The following is a 14,146-nucleotide window of genomic DNA, read 5'->3' on the forward strand; positions in this document are numbered from 1 at the left end:
AAACATGCATCACTTCAGTCTTCCTGGAGTTTTTATTTTTTCTTTCTGTCTCTGACCAAAAACTCAAGACGTCACTAAACATTTCCTCAGATTATTATTATTGTTTTAACGTGGAAAATGTAGTTCCACTTCCTGCCCTTCTTCCTCCTCCTTCTATTCCTTCTTCTTCTTCTTCTTCTTCTTCTTCTTCTTCTTCTTCTTCTTCTTCTTCTTCTTCTTCTTCTTCTTCTCCTTCTTCAGTGGACATAATTACTGCACCTCTGAGTTCATTGTCTCTTCTTTTCCCTCCTCTTCTCACATAATTAACACGACCATTAATTGAGTCCTGACTCTTAATGAGAGATTCCAGAGATGACAGTTCCCGCTGAAGGCAGAGCAGGTGTTTCTGTTTTCACCTTCGCAGCTTTTAAATCCTCTTTGGAGGTTTTAGTTTAGATAGAAGAGGCACAGAGAGATTTAAATGTAGATTTAGATGCACAAAAATGTCGCCATGTAAATCGTAAAACGAAATGATTACATTTGCAGCAAACTGAAATTTAATGATAGGCTTCTTTTGGTCTCTTTCCATGTTGAATCGCTGGACAGACGGCTCTTTGTTTCATTCTGTAGAGGCTTTTTAATGTAATTATAAGTCAGAAAACACAAATAAAACCCTCAGTGACACGTCTGTGTTCTTGTTTTGTGTTTAATAAAATCTAAACCTTCTCAGGTTCTTTTTTCTTCCAACATTTGGTCTATTTTTTTAAACCATTTCAGCCTCAAAGTTGACTTTCTGCCATGATGTTTTTAGATTAAAGGCCCAACAGAGGCACCGCATTGACAGATGATCTAGCTAAGCTGCTGTTATAGTTGAAACATAAACTATATATATGTCAGGGTAGAGACTGCGATTTGGTAGAATTGGAGTCTCTACCAGTAGAGATGGAACTTTAAATCTGACCCCTGACCCTAACCTTAAAAGTCTAACCTTAGCCCTGACAAATCTCTACTGGTAGGATTGGAATCTCTACTGGTAGAGACTCCAATCCTACCAAATCGCAGTCTCTACCATGATATATACTTTATAACTGACTAGAGAATAAAATAAAGTGTGGTGATCTGTGTCTGACTACATGAGTCTGAGGTTTGGCTGATTTGATGTTTTCTCCCTCCATTAATTAAAAAAAAAATTGATGATGTTGACCCTAGTTTTTGCCCGACATGAATCATTAGCCTGAACCGCTCCTCTGTTTACTTGATTAAACCTTTCATTCAGCCTTCTTCCTCATCCCTTCATCTACTTGACTTCTTCTTTCTTTCCTTTTTGAGGCACTATCTGGGTCCTGAGCAGGGTTTTTTGGCGTATTGAATCTCCTACTTCCAAACCTCCAACTAGAAAACCTCTGCATCCCCATCATCCAACACCTTTACCTCCTGGAATCCATAAACTCACATCTTCATAAGTTACTGTCTGTGTTGAAGTACACACTCAGAATAAACCAAACATCCGTCTTCTTCTTCTTCAGCTTCGTCTGTTTCACATTCTTCTTCAAATTCTTCCTCTTTTTCATCTTCTTCAAATTTTTCTTCTTCAAATTCCTCTTCTTTTTGTTCAGTAAATTCTACTTCAAATTCTTCTATGAATTCATCAATTTCTTCCAATTCTTATTCAGTTTTTTCTCTGTATTCTTCATCTTCACATTTTTCAAATTCTTTTTCAATTATTCATCTATTTGATCTCTTCATTCTTTCCTTTTTTGGGGCTCCATCTGGGACCAGAGCAGTTTTTTTGAGAGGGGTCTGGCTGCAGACCTCCACTCTCAGGACTCTTCCTTGCAGACCTGCACTGTGAGGTCTCCTCCACTCTCAGGACCGGAAGTTTATTCGACGGAAGCACGTATTTAACGTTTCCCACGTGAAGTACGGAGACAACAAAGTGAGTAAAAGTCAAGCGACAACTGTTTGTTATACGAAGGAACAGAAACAGCCTTTATTCACTAGAACATTACGTTGCACACTATACATCGCCCTGTTAAGTTATATTAATTTGAAAGAATCAAGTTTTGGACTTTAGTTTGTAGCGTTGTTATCGTAGTTAGGCTAACGGTGGCTAGCGCTAACCAGGTTGATTCACTCGGTTGGTTAGCCTCTAAAGGCACTCTGTATTATTTAGATATATATGGGATTAGCTTGACATTAGAAGGCTTTCACTGTCGTTTGCAAACAGCATTTGCACAAAAATTATTTTGTCCCGGGCATTTTGATCCATATAAGCGGTTGATAAGTAACGTTATCCATGATCACTACAACGTTAACTGGTTTCCACTGTATAATAATTTGGTGAAGTCGTGTTGTGCACGTGATAGTGCTCACTAAAATGTGCTATTGTCCTGCTAGAAGACCAAAACAACTGAGTCACCATATATATTTTTGTATAATTTTGTTTGACTTATTACGACATAATTTTTCTCTTGCAGATGCATATTTCAGTCCTAACAGCCGGCAGCACGCCCAAAATTGAACGCTGCGAGACATGCTGCAAACAATTCCACTGTCCGCTGTGCCTAAAGTTTAAACCTGCCAAACTGTCCAAGCTGCAGAGCCACTTGGAGGCACACAAAAAAGGTGGCATTTTATTTAAAGGTAAGCATAATGTACTTGTCTGTGTGTTTGTATTCTTAAGTATGAGACAATGCTACTGAAGGTTTTGGTTTGGCTGGTAAAAGGGGAATGATCTACCCTAAAGGGTTATAGAGAGTCATTTTCATAAAAGAAAAAGTTAAGAATCAGATTCTCTGCTCTGCAAGTCAAAATGTACATGAGTTATGTGAGCCAAATGATTATCAGAAAATGAAAAGTTGAAAATAGGATAATAGTGCTTTTATTGTATTATGTAGTGTTGTAAATGTATTATGTATAGAAATGCATTCTTTTGTTTTTGCTTCTTTTTGTTTTTGTTTTTTTTCTGATTGTTGAATTTAAATGATTGTGGACTTATGGTGGGAGGGAGTGGACATTGATAAGTTCTCTGAACTTTTTCTGCTCTTTTTTGGGCACAAACTGTATTGAACTCGTCCTATTAACTCAACAAATGTCTGCTCAAAATAAATAAATAAATAAAACTTCAGAATGTTGCTGAAATGGGGTGTGAGTGTACACCCGCACCCAAAAAGAGTATAAACAGTACTTATAGAGTGTACTTGTACATTGGTCCTTAACTAAGATGTTTTTTTTGCACGATTTTATTCTAGATAAAATTATATGCAAATGTGGACTGAACTGCAGGGATCAGGGACACTACCATTGTCCTGTGTGCAGTAAAACTGTTTTGAGAAGGACAGACATGACCAAACACTTGGAGGTTTGCCAGCGTGCCATGACTGCTGCCTCTCCAGAAAAGACCTCTCCTCCCGCCCACAAAAATACAGCTGCAGAGTCCACCTCGGTCTTGATGCCGGATCTCTCCTCTTCCAGTTCACCTTCAGCAGAGCAACAAACCTCCACTGCCACACCTCTGTCCACGCTCCTGCAAGCCACAGTCTCAACCTCTCAAGATTTGCAAGATACAGCTGCAGTGCCCTCCTTGGTTTTACCTGCTGCCACAGAGAAAAGACGTTCAAAATTATCCCTGAAAAAGGACAAATGCCCTCATTGCAACCAGACAATCTACAAAAAAACATGGTCACACATATCCAGAGAAAACACAGTGGAAAATCAAAGGACAGAAACGTTAAGAATCACTTCATGAGTGTCTGTGTCGATGCCACCAATGGCATTTCTGCAGTGCAGAAAACAAGGCATGGGTTTTAGACTGAAGCAAAAACTGGATGACATGACTGAGGTCAGTTTGCATTCCTTTTTTTCTCAGTCTTTATTAGTTGTTTTCAGTCAATCTTATGTCAAGTTTCCCATCCCAGGACATGGTTTCTAAACTGACTTTGTGACCTTTGCTTGTATTTAATGCAAAATAATACTTTTTAGGCTGAGGAGAGGAAGAAAATGTGCCACCAGGTAGAGACAACGGACCCAGCTGACGAGGTGGAGACAATGGAACCAGCTCACCAGGTGGAGACAACGGAACCGGTTCGTCAGGTGGAACAACGGAACAAGCTCACCAGGTGGAGACAACGGACCCAGCTGACCAGGTGGAGACAACGGAACCGGCTCACCAGGTGGAGACAACGGAACCGGCTCACCAGGTGGAGACAACGGAACCGGCTCACCAGGTAGAGACAACGGACCCGGCTGACCAGGTGGAGACAACAGAACCGGCTCACGAGGTGGAGACAATGGAACCGGCTCACCAGGTGGAGACAACGGAACCGGCTCACCAGGTGGAGACAACGGAACCGGCTCAACAGGTGGAGACAACGGAACCGGCTCACCAGGTAGAGACAACGGACCCAGCTGACCAGGTGGAGACAACGGAACCGGCTCACCAGGTAGAGACAACGGACCCGGCTGACCAGGTGGAGACAACAGAACCGGCTCACGAGGTGGAGACAATGGAACCGGCTCACCAGGTGGAGACAACGGAACCGGCTCACCAGGTGGAGACAACGGAACCAGCTCAACAGGTGGAGACAACGGAACCAGCTGACCAGGTGGAGACAACGGAACCGGCTCACCAGGTGGAGACAACGGAACCGGCTCAACAGGTGGAGACAACGGAACCGGCTCACCAGGTAGAGACAACGGACCCAGCTGACCAGGTGGAGACAACGGAACCGGCTCACCAGGTAGAGACAACGGACCCGGCTGACCAGGTGGAGACAACAGAACCGGCTCACGAGGTGGAGACAATGGAACCGGCTCACCAGGTGGAGACAACGGAACCGGCTCACCAGGTGGAGACAACGGAACCGGCTCACCAGGTAGAGACAACGGACCCAGCTGACCAGGTGGAGACAACGGAACCGGCTCACCAGGTGGAGACAACGGAACCGGCTCAACAGGTGGAGACAACGGAACCGGCTCACCAGGTAGAGACAACGGACCCAGCTGACCAGGTGGAGACAACGGAACCGGCTCACCAGGTAGAGACAACGGACCCAGCTGACCAGGTGGAGACAACGGAACCGGCTCACCAGGTAGAGACAACGGACCCGGCTGACCAGGTGGAGACAACAGAACCGGCTCACGAGGTGGAGACAATGGAACCGGCTCACCAGGTGGAGACAACGGAACCGGCTCACCAGGTGGAGACAACGGAACCAGCTCAACAGGTGGAGACAACGGAACCGGCTCAACAGGTGGAGACAACGGAACCGGCTCACCAGGTGGAACAACGGAACCGGCTCACCAGGTGGAGACAACGGAACCGGCTCAACAGGTGGAGACAACGGAACCGGCTCACCAGGTGGAGACAACGGAACCGGCTCAACAGGTGGAACAATGGAACCGGCTCACCAGGTGGAGACAATGGAACCGGCTCACCAGGTGGAGACAACGGAACCGGCTCACCAGGTGGAGACAACGGAACCGGCTCAACAGGTGGAGACAACGGAACCGGCTCACCAGGTGGAACAACGGAACCGGCTCACCAGGTGGAGACAACGGAACCGGCTCAACAGGTGGAGACAACGGAACCGGCTCAACAGGTGGAGACAACGGAACCGGCTCACCAGGTGGAACAACGGAACCGGCTCACCAGGTGGAGACAACGGAACCGGCTCACCAGGTAGAGACAACGGACCCGGCTGACCAGGTGGAGACAACGGAACCGGCTGACCAGGTGGAGACAACGGAACCGGCTGACCAGGTGGAGACAACGGAACCGGCTCACCAGGTAGAGACAACGGAACCGGCTCACCAGGTGGAGACAACGGAACCGGCTCACCAGGTGGAACAACGGAACCGGCTGACCAGGTGGAGACAACGGAACCGGCTCAACAGGTGGAGACAACGGAACCGGCTGACCAGGTGGAGACAACGGAACCGGCTGACCAGGTGGAGACAACGGAACCGGCTGACCAGGTGGAACAACGGAACCGGCTCACCAGGTGGAACAACGGAACCAGCTCACCAGGTGGAGACAACGGAACCAGCTCACCAGGTGGAGACAACGGAACCAGCTCAACAGGTGGAGACAACGGAACCAGCTCAACAGGTGGAGACAACGGAACCAGCTCAACAGGTGGAGACAACGGAACCAGCTCACCAGGTGGAGACAACGGAACCAGCTCAACAGGTGGAGACAACGGAACCAGCTCAACAGGTGGAGACAACGGAACCAGCTCAACAGGTGGAACAATGGAACCAGCTCACCAGGTGGAGACAACTGAAGAAGAGGTAGGCCTCTCCAGTTCCATGTTGTTAAATTTTGTGAGATGATCTTTCATGCCTTGACAAAAAGCTGACACTTTTTTTTTCTTTAGACCAGTATGGTGGGCCAAGTTGTGGCCCACTGCAAACAAGCAGCGGAATGGGTGCAGGGGAACCCACAACTGTTTACAGCCAGGGTGGAGATGCCAGAAATTTTAAACATGGACAGCAGATCTATTGAGGAGGCTCAACAGCAACTGGCAAACTTGTTCGATGCCACCCAGGACATTGATGATGATGAGAGAGAATTCATTCTGGAGCCCTTCAAGTTTTTATTTTACAACATTGAGGATATGTTTGTCTTCTGTGAAGAGGTTATGGATAATCAAGGCTACATGGCATACTGTGAATTCAAAGACAAATAAAATGTTTGAAAGTTTGTTTTGTGTCTACTGTTTTCTCCTGTAACAGGTTATTGGCTCTCTGGGTCATGTAACTAGGTATTCAGTAATTCAGTGAATTGAATACACAAAACTTAATCAAAAAATTAATCAACCCTTACATCCTCCATTGGCAAATCCATGTGGTCTGACAGCACAAAGTAAGAGCATAGCACAAACAATATTAAATAATTATTAAATGAATTATGATGAGAAGAAGATGAATAATTGTAAACACAAACTATATACCTATATAAAAGAATGGAGTAAATGGGTCCAACAGTGCAGGAGGCTACATTTTCAATAATAAATAATAGTATGGTAACAAAGAACAGTCAGCAATAGGTTGGAGTGCAGAAACATTATACCATCACACATTAGGGTGCATTCACACAGATGTATTGTTTCAAAACGAATATGTGGTGCAAACTAAACTAACAGCTGTCCTTTTAGCCAATTAAATCAAAATACTGTGGCGTAAAATAATGCAGTAATGAGAAATAATGTTTTAAGGGGATCATAATAGCTGTACTTCTAGTTTGCATTAATTATCAGCAGAAAAACTCGTTGGTCGTGCCGTTTTTGATTTTCTTGCATTTTATCCAGTTTAACTGGAAACGTAGTATTTTTTAAAATCTTAATCGAACATGAATACACATAAATAATATTTACATATTTAGACATAAAATAATGCCCACGGAAAACTAGAAAACATGTAGGCTTCTGGTACACTCGCTTTTAAATCATATTTACATCCTGAGAGTGGAGGGGACCTCACAGTGCAGGTCTGCAAAGTTTTATTTTGAAAGGCTTCGAATAAACTTCTGGTCCTGAGAGTGGAGAAGACCTCACAGTCCAGGTCTGCAAGGAAGGGTCCTGAGAGTGGAGGTCTGCAGCCAGACTCTCTTGGTTTTTTTTGGTCATACTGACAAAACCCTCACCTTCATTTTCTTACTTCCAAATCTCTAATATCATCTTGTCCAACTAGAAAACCTCTTCATCCCCGTCATCAAACACTTTTACCTCATGGAATCCATAAACTCACATCTTCATAACTTGGTGTTTGTGAATAAAGGTGCAGTTTGTGTTGGACTGCGCACTTTGAATAAACATCCTTTAGGTCTCTTTACAAATCCATCCAAAAGTCCTTCGCACAGAAATCGACTGAGAATGTCTCATTTTTTGGGTTGCATCCATTCACAGGTTGACAATAAAAATCCATCCACACATGCTCCATACATGACCTTTCATGCTAAAACTCTCTTCCATCCTATAAATGTTCAGATTTTATTCATTCGTCTGTATTCTTGTTGCTCCTCTGGAAGGAATTCTGATGAAATCTTTCTGTTTATTTCACCTCCAGGAGCAGACGGAGCAGAATGACGCCTCACAATTTGCTTATCGGTGAAGTCGCGGCCCTTTTCTGAATGAAGGAGTCAATCAGCGGGCCGCTATCAGGCGCCGATAATACCGCCGCTTCAACGCTCCCTGAATTACCTTGATTTTTTTCTTCCTCGCAGCCTCTTTTCAAATCCGCAGCGAGACCATGACATGAGCGGGACGGGTTATCGAGCCTAAATCCCCACCACATCGGCGGGGATGCAGGGTTCATCCATAATTCATGCTGGAAGACGCAGAGCAGATTGAATTGTCACAACGAGAGGGGAACGAGCTGCTCGGCGTTCCTGAGCAGGATTAACTCTCCGACACGTCCGGGTTCGAGTCCACTCCGTTAAACAATGTGGATAATCTGCAGTTAACCCATGCTCACTCTTTCCAGTCTTCCAGGTGTTGAACTAAGAGGTTAGAGGAGATTAGAGCGACGCTTCGCTGGTTCGGAAGCGAGGATTTATTCGTCCTGTGTCGGAGGTTAACGGCAATCAGCCAATCAGCCGCCACTACAGACAATAACGGGCCGTTTTGATTTCAAAAAGAGGTGGACAGAAGTTAGTTTCCTCTTAGTGAGTCAGAATATGAGGCCAAAGGAGGGAAAATGGAAAAACTGAACACGTGCAACCAAAGTTTCCATCTACTTTGAAACAGGAATCATGACAACCTTCAGTTTCCAATGATTTCTAGAACTCTGAATTTTCTGTGATGGAATCATTGAAACACATGAATCTTTTCTAACAAAACAACAGTCAACTATTGTGGTTCTTTCACAGATTCATTAAAGATCTTCTGGGAATATGAAAACATCTCCTATGTCAAAAATATACATAAAGTAATGCTAATATTTGACTAAATGTCTATTTTCAATTAGGTTCTCTGGTTTCCATCTTCTGGTTTATTTATCATTGACTCCTCTGGACAGAATTGGTTCAATTCAGCTAAATTTGTTTTACTCGTTTCTTTATCAGTCCACAGGTTCTCAGTGAAGTTATCAGTCAGAAATTTGCATCTAGAGCCTTCATTCTATCCTGATGGAACCATTTCTTTACCACGTCTGATGTGTGTTTGGACTCATTGTCTTGTTGAAACATCCAACTGTGTCCAACATCAACCTTCTGATGATGGTTTTAGGTTTTCCTGGAGAATGTGGAGGTAATCCTCCTTCTTCATTCCATTTACTTTGTGTAAAGCTCCAGTTCCACAGAGCATGATACTGCCACCACCATGCTGGATGGTAGGTTTGGTGTTCTTGGGGGTAAAAAAGACACACCCAATACAGTCTGAAACCAGTCCGAAAATAGTCCTGAAAAGGTCTAAAACCAGGACCAAAATCAAACCTAAACCAGTCCAAAAAATATTCAGAACCAGTCAGAAAACAGTCTGGAACCGGTTCAAAACCAAAACTGAAACTGGTTTAGTTTCTAAATAAGTTATCAATTCTGTGATGAGTCTGTAATTTGTAGACACAACCACAAAGTTCCTCACATTGCTTTTCTTCTCTGGTTCATTAAAAGTTCATCCATGGAAAGAGAAAAGCAGCTGGATGGCTCTGAAAAGTTGCTTTTCCTCCGTTTCATTAAAACTAATTTCAGAAGTCGATAAAACAACAGTATTTTAAAGATATAAGAATAGTAAATGTATGTTTGAACATAACCGTGAACTTTACAGATTTTTCTTGTTTCGTTAAATCACACATAACATCTCGTAAAATCACAGCACATATATATATATATATATATAATGTCTGTATTAAAAATCTGTACTTTTTAAATTGATAATTCTTCATTGACGATGTTTGACCATAAAAAATATACAATATTTTACAGTACTTAATGTTGCAAAAATATAAATAAAGCAAGAAAATACACAAAGTTGAAAAAAATAGTTTTTCTTTAACATATTTTGGCAAAAACACAAAAGCCTATTCCCCACTGAGCTGGTAAAATGCAGAAGAAAAGAAAACGCTCTTGTGAGAGAACCAAAAAAATGAAGATGCAAGAACATTTCTTTTATTGGTAATAAAGCTACAGGAGGGGCAGAAAATTAGCTGAGACAGAAGGCAGTTTGGGCTGTTATTGTTATTTAGAAGGGATTAAAAATGTCCACATATGAGCTTTAAACTGGATTAAAATCACCAACCAGGGCAGGCATTATTAAAATGATCCTGCCTCTCATAAGAAATCATCGACTAGCACTTTAAAATCAATGGAATCCTGCTGTATTTTGATTATTTGACTACATATGTGTGGTATTATAAGGTATATAATACAGTAATTAATATTCTGCCAAAGTAAATCATCTTGTTCGCCTGATGTTTAACTTAAAGTGTGTTGGAACACTCAGAGCTTGTGTTTTCTGTCTCTTCTGCCCTCCACATTCTGTAATTTTTATACATTTTTCTGGTTCACACTCTCCATTAAATCACAAAATCCTTGAAATATTACGATATTACAGCTACACCGAGCGCATGACCTTGTGTCAGACATGTACGCATTTTACATGGAAGCTAATTACTTAAATGTCACGTCTACACACAGCGTACTGCCAGTGTGTTTACATTCTGAGTAATTAAAGTGCAGAAGCTCAGGGTTTTTTACTCTTTATTATTGTGACCTCTGAATGCTGTATGAAGCCTTGCAGGTTTTCTGTAGAAGCTGCAGCGTTGGATCATTATGGCGCCTGTTAAACCACATTGTCTCGACTCGTTCTTACCTCTTGTACATTCTATTTTCTCCTTGCTTTCAGTGCGACAGTGCTGCTTTTACTGGAGCTGAGCTGTGATTAGCGAAGCGTTGCCGCCGCCGCCGTTCTCCTGCAGACAAAAACAGATAAATGTGGGCAATTATTTCTGCTCCAGCAGCTTTAGCTAAACCGCTATCTCACTTTTCCGCGAGTGAGAAACTGAATTTCTACCTGGGGGAGAATTAAGGACGATTCATTCCCTCCCTCCCTCGCCTGTAAAATAAAACGGCCACGATGCAAACTATCTGTGAGGATTTGATAAGACTGCCAATCGATAAAAGCAACTCAGACACTCCTTCTGTCTTCCTGCCTCACAGTGCAGAATGTAAACCCCATCCAGACCGACTCCTGCTCAATAAATGATGTAAAACCAGAAGTTTCTGACCTTCTGGCCCCCTGTTGACCCCTGAAACACCATGCCTTATTCATTCACAGATGAATTCATTTGGAAATGTTGACTGGCTCAGAGCTCTTTTACAAGCTGCACATTCAACAACTTCTTCTATCTTTAGACACTCAATCTGAATAAAAAAGAAAACTGCTTTTCTGCCAACCACAGATGGGATCTTTCATCCAGGACAGAAATCCTGCAGTTGATGGAAGGTGTTTTATGCATTCTTTGTGACTCAGACTTGCTTCTTCATCACATTCTGCCTGATTTAAGCATTTCTTTACCGCTGAAGGTCTTCTGCAAAAATGACAAAACCTGCTAGGTCCAAAATATACCAACAGTAATGCTAATATTTGGTTAAATTTGTCCATTTCCACCTCAGTTTGGTTGTTTTGGCTTCATTCTTCTGGTTTATCTTTGATTTCTCTGGACAGAATTGCTTCAGTTCAACTAAATTTATTTTACTTGTTTCTTCATCAGTCCACAGGTTCTTGATGGTTTAAGTCAGGACTTTGAGGAGACCAGTCTAAAACCTTCACTCTATCCTGATGGAACCATTTCTTTACCACGTCTGATGTGTGTTTGGGCTCATTGTCTGTTTAAAACATCCAACTGTGTCCAAGATCAGCCTTCTGCTGATGGTTTTAGGTTTTCCTGAAGAACGTGGAGGTAATCCTCCTTCTTCATTATTCCATTTACTTTGTGTAAAGCTCCAGTTCCACAGAGCATGATACTGCCACCACCATGCTTGATAGTAGGTCTGGTGTCCTTGGGTTTAAAAAAATAACCAAAACCAAAGCGGAACTACTCCTAAAAAGTCCAGACCCACCCTAGACAGTCTGAAACCAGTCCTCATCCAGGACCAGATCCAGAGTTAAATAAATCCTAAACCAACTTTAAATCACATCTAAAACCAGGAGAACCAATACTGAACCCAAACATTAACCAGACCCAAGATAGTCCAGAACCAGTCCAACATCCAGTCTGAAACCAGTCCATAAACTCTTCTAGAAAGCCCCAGAACATGATACTGCCACCACCATGCTTGATGGTAGGTTTGGTGTTCTTGAGCTTACGGATAGAGGATATACACACGTGGACAAAATTGTTGGTACCCCTCAGTTAAAGAAGGAAAAACCCACAATTCTCACTGAAATCACTTGAAACTCACAAAAGTAACAATAAATAAAAATTTATTGAAAATTAAATAATCAAAAACAGCCATTACTTTTGAATTGTTGATTAACATAATTATTTAAAAAAACAAACTAATGAAATAGGGCTGGACAAAAATGATGGTACCTCTATAAAAGATTGAAAACTATTTGACCAGAGTGACATGATTAACTCAGGTGTGTCATTTAATTGACATCACAGGTGTTTCCAAACTCATAATCAGTCAGTCTGCCTATTTAAAGGGAGACAAGTAGTCACCCTGCTGTTTGGTGAAAAGGTGTGTACCACACTGAACATGGACAACAGAAAGCGAAGGAGAGAATTGTCCCAGGACATCCGAAAAAAAAATTATAGACAAACATCTTAAAGGTAAAGGCTATAAGACCATCTCTAAACAGCTTGAAGTTCCTGTGACAACAGTGGCTCATATTATTCAGAAGTTCAAGACCCACGGGACAGTAGCCAACCTCCCTGGACGTGGCCGCAAGAGGAAAATTGATGACAAATTGAAGAGACGGATCGTTGGAATTGTATCCAAAGAGCCCAGAGCAACCTCCAAAGAAATTAAAGGTGAACTCCAAGGCCAAGGTACATCAGTGTCAGATCGCACCATTCGTCGTTGTTTGAGCCAAAGTGGACTTCATGGGAGACGACCAAGGAGGACACCACTGCTGAAAAAAACTCATAAAAAAGCCAGACTGGAATTTGCAAAAATGCATGTTGACAAGCCACAAAGCTTCTGGGAGAATGTCCTTTGGACAGATGAGACCAAACTGGAGCTTTTTGGTAAGGCACATCAACTCTATGTTCATAGACTCAAAAACCAAGCATACGAAGAAAAGAACACTGTCCCTACGGTGAAACATGGAGGAGGCTCAGTAATGTTTTGGGGCTGCTTTGCTGCATCTGGCACAGGGTGTCTTGAAAGTGTGCAAGGTACGATGAAATCTGAAGACTATCAAGGCATTCTGGAGAGAAATGTGCTGCCTAGTGTCAGAAAGCTTGGTCTCAGTCGCAGGTCATGGGTCTTCCAACAGGACAACGATCCAAAACACACAGCCAAAAACACCCAAGAATGGCTGAGAGAAAAGCGTTGGACTATTCTAAAGTGGCCTTCTATGAGCCCAGATCTGAATCCCATTGAACATATGTGGAAGGAGCTGAAACACGCCATTTGGAGAAGACACCCATCAAACCTGAGACAACTGGAGCTGTTTGCTCATGAGGAGTGGGCCAAAATACCTGTTGACAGCTGCAGAATGCTCATTGACAAATACAGAAATCGTTTAATTGCAGTGATTGCCTCAAAAGGTTGTGCAACAAAATATTAAGTTATGGGTACCATCATTTTTGTCCAGCCCTATTTCATTAGTTTTTTTTTAAATAATTATGTTAATCAACAATTCAAAAGTGATGGCTGATTTTGATTATTTAATTTTCAATAATTTTTTATTTATTGTTACTTTTGTGAGTTTCAAGTGATTTCAGTGAGAATTGTGGGTTTTTCCTTCTTTAACTGAGGGGTACCAACAATTTTGTCCACGTGTGTAAGTGACTTTCTGACTTGTTTAAGTCAGTAATTTACCTGTTCAGATCTTTGCTGAGCTGCTCAAACTTTCCCACTGTAGTGTTTGTGGCTGATGTGTGAATAAAATTGGTTCTATTTAAATTGTTTTAAAGCAGGCAGCAGCTGTAGTCAAGAGTGATCACACACAAGAAGTTAAGCTGAATGAAGATTAACACTGCTTTCTACATCACCAAA

Source organism: Acanthochromis polyacanthus, chromosome 17 (assembly GCF_021347895.1).
Source record: "Acanthochromis polyacanthus isolate Apoly-LR-REF ecotype Palm Island chromosome 17, KAUST_Apoly_ChrSc, whole genome shotgun sequence".
NCBI lineage: Eukaryota > Metazoa > Chordata > Actinopteri > Pomacentridae > Acanthochromis > Acanthochromis polyacanthus.